The 5,370-nt window shown below is 48.8% G+C and overlaps 1 pseudogene; it reads left to right on the forward strand.

Annotated features, from left to right (window-relative positions):
* Positions 1-499: 499 nt before the first annotated feature.
* Positions 500-1,877, forward strand: LOC148754617 (syncytin-1-like; annotated as a pseudogene).
* Positions 1,878-5,370: the final 3,493 nt, after the last annotated feature.

Consider the following 5,370-nt stretch of genomic DNA (forward strand, 5'->3'; position numbering starts at 1 on the left):
ACTTCCCTTGGCCGTCCTCTGCTCCTGGTGTGCTCCTCGGAAGGATGGCTTCTCCCCGTTTGCGATTCTTTATGGCCGGCCTCCCCCATTGCTATCATCCATCCCAGGCAACCTCAGAGTAGTAGGTGACTCCCACCTCCAAGGTCAGCTTATTGCCCTAGGAAAGATCCTTACGGGTCTACACTCACATCTGCTAGAAAGAACTCCTGTCTCATTAGGGATCCCCGTCCATCCCCATCTTCCAGGTGACAGGGTCTGGGTCAAAGATTGGAAGCGTGAGCCCCTCTGCCCAATATGGACGGGCCCACACACAGTAATCCTTGTCACCCCCACTGCCCTTAAGGTCTCTGATATAACACCATGGATCCACCATTCCCGCGTCAAGCGAGTGGAACCGATCAGCCTGCCTGGACCCCACACCCAGTACCTGATGAACCATTGAAGATGACACTTAAGAAGACCTCCTGAATGACAGTTCTTATTTGTGCCCCCCTTACCATCGTCACCCTCTGCCTGCTGACCCTTCTGGCCTCTCTTCTGCTCATCTCTGTGACCCCCCCTGATTGGACCCCCAACCAGAGGGGTCTCCTCCTGTTTGGATTTCTACTATGGGTTTCTCCTCTGCTCATGCTTACCTGCCTGCAGCCCTCTGGCTCTTGAGTCTCCTTAGCCTTTCCCCCTTAAGTCTCTCCTCTAAATGTCCCTGCACCCGGGGATCCGGGACAAGAGCCTACTTCCAATTCTATACACTCATGCCCCAGGAATGCTACCGGGGAACCACGCTGACCACCTGCACAGAATCCAGCCACACCTATTGGACTGCCACTCTGACTCGGACCTTCCGGTCCCGCTGCAATTCCTTCCCCCGAGGGTCTGTCTGCTGGTCATACTTGGCCTAGGCCGGGTCCTCCGATGGTAGAGGTGCCCAGGACACTGCCCTCTGCAACATTGCTGCAACCTGGATTGCTGCGATAGCTCGGGCTACTCTGCCCCAGCGCCACTAACGTGGCCACAACCTAACTTCCCTCCGCCGGTTCACTCCACTCCCAGATACCCAGGGCCTTACCCGGCAGCTCCTCAACACATCCTACCAACTATGGCTTCATTCTACTTCCCCCTCTGCCAATTCCGCCTGTTGGATTTGTATACCCCTTGCACGTTCGGTTTTCTCTGGTATCCCGGTTCCCCCCGACTGGTTGCTGCCCAACACTACTAACACCTCCATCATCTCCAGCCCAATTGGCGGCCCCATCCCCCTAGCTCCTGCCTCGAACTTAACCTGTTATCTGCTCCCAGGCCGCGCACAGGTCCCTGACCCCTGCTGATTTACCTTCACTAAGCCACTACCCTACTGTGCCCCTCCCGGCATTTTCTTCTCCTGCGAGGGTGGCTTACTTTTCAGATGCCGAGGCACCAATGACACTGACCCTGGCTGCATCCTCACCTTTTTATCCCCCTCCACCTCCCTGTACACCGACTCATAGTTCCAGTCTCGGATTTCCCCTTCTCATCGTGCCCGTCAGGTGGCTGTCATTCCTTTCCTCATAGGCGCTGGCATCTTTACTGGGGTCGCCGCTGGTGCCTCCGACCTTGGGACCTCCATCAACTTTTACTACAAGCTTTCTCAGGAACTCAATGATGACATGGAGCGGGTCGCAGACTCACTCACGTCACTCCAGACCCAACTCTCCAGACTGGCTGTGGTCGCCCTCCAGAACCGGCGTGCCCTTGACCTGCTCACGGCCAAAAAGGGTGGGACCTGTCTCTTCCTCCAAGAAGAATGCTGCTACTATGTAAACCAGTCTGGACTCGTCACCACCAAGGTCCGTGAGCTCCGAGACTGCATTCAGCGCCGTTGTGAAGAGCTCGCCTCCTAGGGGTTTGGCTCTCAGTCCTGGACTTCCTGGCTCCAACCTTTGGCGAGCCCCTTACTCTCCATTCTCCTCCTAGCTACCATTGGCTCCTGCATCCTCAATGCCCTTGTCCATTCCATTGAAAATACCATCTCCCATCAGACCACCACCTGCATCCTTGCCCTACAGGGTTATCGCCCTCTCGGTTTAAATGATGATCTCTAGGGTTCCCCTTCTAATCATCAACAGGGGGGACATGATGGGGAAACTGACGTTAAAATGGTTCCCTGCCACATGGAACGGAGCTAAAATGGTGGCCCCAGTGGAGAGAAAAGTCCCCAGCCTAAGCCCCAGCCCACTTCCGCATAATCCCCTCCAAGTCACACCTTGAGCCAATCACCAGACAACACCTACCCCTTCCCCAACTCAAGGAAGTCCCCAACCCATAAAAACATGCTCAAAACATTGCTAGGGGCTCAGTCTTTTGGGAAGGATCCCCCTGAGCCCACTGACTTAATAAAGCTGTGTTCTCCCTGATCTCTGTGTGCCCCTTGCGTTTCTCTGTCCTTGCCATTTTTCTGCAACAATAATACCACCATGGACCAGGAAGATGTGTCCTACACAACTAGACTGAGAAACAATCGCTTGAACTGGAGAGGGGGAGGAGGCAGAAGAAAGGAGGGGCGGAGAATTTCTTCCCATCAAGCCAATTAACTACTGTTTGGACTCTGGCTAGACTTCCCCTTTTTGCACTCCTTGCCCATAAATACAGCCCACCCCAAACCCTCAACAGGCTCACCTGTAGCTTGCTACAGCCTACATTTTCTGAATTGCAATTGCTCTACTATTCCTGAAGCAGGGCCTGGTTGGGACCCCCATAGTCGAGGCCTGTAGTAGAGGCCTCACAACATCCCCAACCTCACCTTTCCTTGATTTACAGTTTAACAATAGATTATCCCCCTGTGGCTTGAGCTCAGAATTTTCCCTGTCCCTGTTCCCTGCTTTAGAAAATTACCCTGAAACTTATGATTAATACCCTTATGCTTATTGATCACAATCTCTATGGTCTAGCATTCTTTCCAGGCTACTCCCATCATTGTTCCTGGGTTGCTGATGCCACCCGAGAGCTATGTTGCCAGAGGAAAGGCCCCATGCAGACACCCCCGCCCCCAACCATCATGTAGCCTCTGGAGGAATGCCCAGATTTTTCCTTAAATACCCTAAGCCAGTCTGAGAATATTAAGGCAGTTTTTGAAGGTGTTAACCTGCTGCCTTCTCAGACCACCAGTGCTCTGACAATAAATGCTTATCCTATAGCCCAACTCCTGTGTCTGTCTATTGGCTGAGTGGTGCAGGCAGCATGAGCCCCGGACTCAGTGACCCTCCAGGTTCACTCCCAGATAAATTCAATTTTAGGTAATTAGAGCTTGCCTCCATTTACTTCTTTATTTAGGTTGACAGAAGCATCCCCTAAGATCCTGTCCATTTCCTTGACAAGGAATAAACTCTGAGATATCCTAAATTAAATTACAGCAGGCCAGAGGGTGGAAAAGACAAAAAGGGCTTAATCAGTTAACAACTGCAGTGCAAAACCAATAAAAGACTGCTCTGTGTTGTAGTCACAAGGCCCATGTGCTCGGTGCATCAAATATTTAATTTTCAATAGATCAGTTTGGAATAAGGAAAGGTTTTATTCACCAAAATGGCGTCATAACAAGAAGATGGAAGATTCCTGGTTTTCTCAAATCCATCTTAAGGAAGTCCAAAATTCAGGCTTCTTTTATGTCAAGGGAAGGAAAAATGGGCAGGACAAGATGTGAGCTCCAAAAAAGAGCAGGAAATCTCCAAATCTCTTTGTTCCCAGTTGATTCTTGAAGTTCTTGACCCTCCACTGCTCTCAGTAGGTCCTGAGATTCCTGTAAAGCTTTGATCAACAGTCATGGCTTTGCATATCTTTTCCCACCTATTCAGGAGGCTGTTTCTGCAGAATTCCTCTAGTTTATTAGCATATCTACAATAGGAACTATTTATCTGAAGGGCCTGGGAGAAATGCAAGCTAGAATTTATGATAAGAGTCAGATGGTGCAGACACTATGGAAAATACTATGGTGGCTCAGATGGTTTGAGCACCGTGCTCCTAATGCTGAGGGTCGCCAGTTTGATTCCCACATGGGCCAGTGAGCTGCGCTCTCTACAGCTAAGACTGTGAACAACAGCTCTCCCTGGAGCTGGGCTGCTGTGGGCTGCTGTGAGCTGCCGTGGGCTACCCTGTACCGCCATGAGCGGCTGGCAGCCAGCGTGAGTGGTCGGCAACCATTGTGAGCTGCCGCAGGCTGCTGAGTGCCGCCGCAGGCTACCGTGTGCTGCCATGAGTGGCTGGTGGCCATCGTGAGTGGCCAGTGGCCATCGTGAGTGGCCGACAGCCGGCGAGAGTTGCTGTGAGCTGCTGTGAGATGCCGACTGATGATTGGCAACTAACTGCCTCAGCCCGGCGGAGCGCAAGGCTCATAATACCACCATGGGCCAGAGAGTTGTGTCCTACACAACTAGACTGAGAAACAACGGCTTGAACCGGAGTGTGTGTATGTCGGGGGAGGCGGAAGAAGGGGGGGAAAAACAGTATGGAAATATCTCAAAAAATTTAAAATAGAACTACCTTAATGACCCAGCAATTCTACTGTTGGGTATCTATCCAGAGAAATCCAAAACACTAATTAGAAAAAATATATGCACCCTAATATTTATTGCAGCCCTATTCACAATAACCAAGATGTGGAAACAACTGAAATACCCATCAGTAGATGACTGGGTGAAAAAAAACTGTGGTACATTTATACAATGGAGTATTACTCAGCCATAAAGAATGAAACCTTACCATTTGCAATGACATGGATGGACCTAGAGAATATTATGCTAAGTGAAATAAGTCAGATGGAGAAAGACAATTACCATGTGATCTCACTTATATGTGGAATCTAAAGAACAGAATAAATGAGCAAACTAAACAGAAATAGACTCAGAGATATAGAGAAAAAAACTGATGGTTGCTAGATGGGAGGGGGATGGGGATGGGGAGAAGGTAAATGGATTAGAAAGCACAAATTAGTAGTCATAATATAATATAATGTAATATAATATAATCAATAACATAAAGATTTTGTAGGGGGTCAGATGGGCACTTGTCTTATTAGGGAGACCACTGCATGGACTGTGTAGATGCCTGATCACTGTGCTGTACACCTGAAGCTGAAGCTGAATAATATTGATGTCAACTATAATCAAATATATATATATAGTGTTTCCCTGAAAATAAGACCAGGTCTTATATTAATTTTTGCTCCAAAAGACGCATTAGGGCTTATGTTCAGGGGATGTCATCCTGAATCATGCTAGGGCTTATTTTTCAATTAGGTCTTATTTTCGGGTAAGCACAGTGTGTGTGTGTGTGTGTGTATATATATATATATATATATATATATATATATATATATATATATACACACATACATACATATAT

The sequence above is a fragment of the Rhinolophus sinicus genome, chromosome 18, assembly GCF_057876585.1.
Source record: "Rhinolophus sinicus isolate RSI-liver-muscle chromosome 18, RSI-T2T, whole genome shotgun sequence".
Lineage (NCBI taxonomy): Eukaryota > Metazoa > Chordata > Mammalia > Chiroptera > Rhinolophidae > Rhinolophus > Rhinolophus sinicus.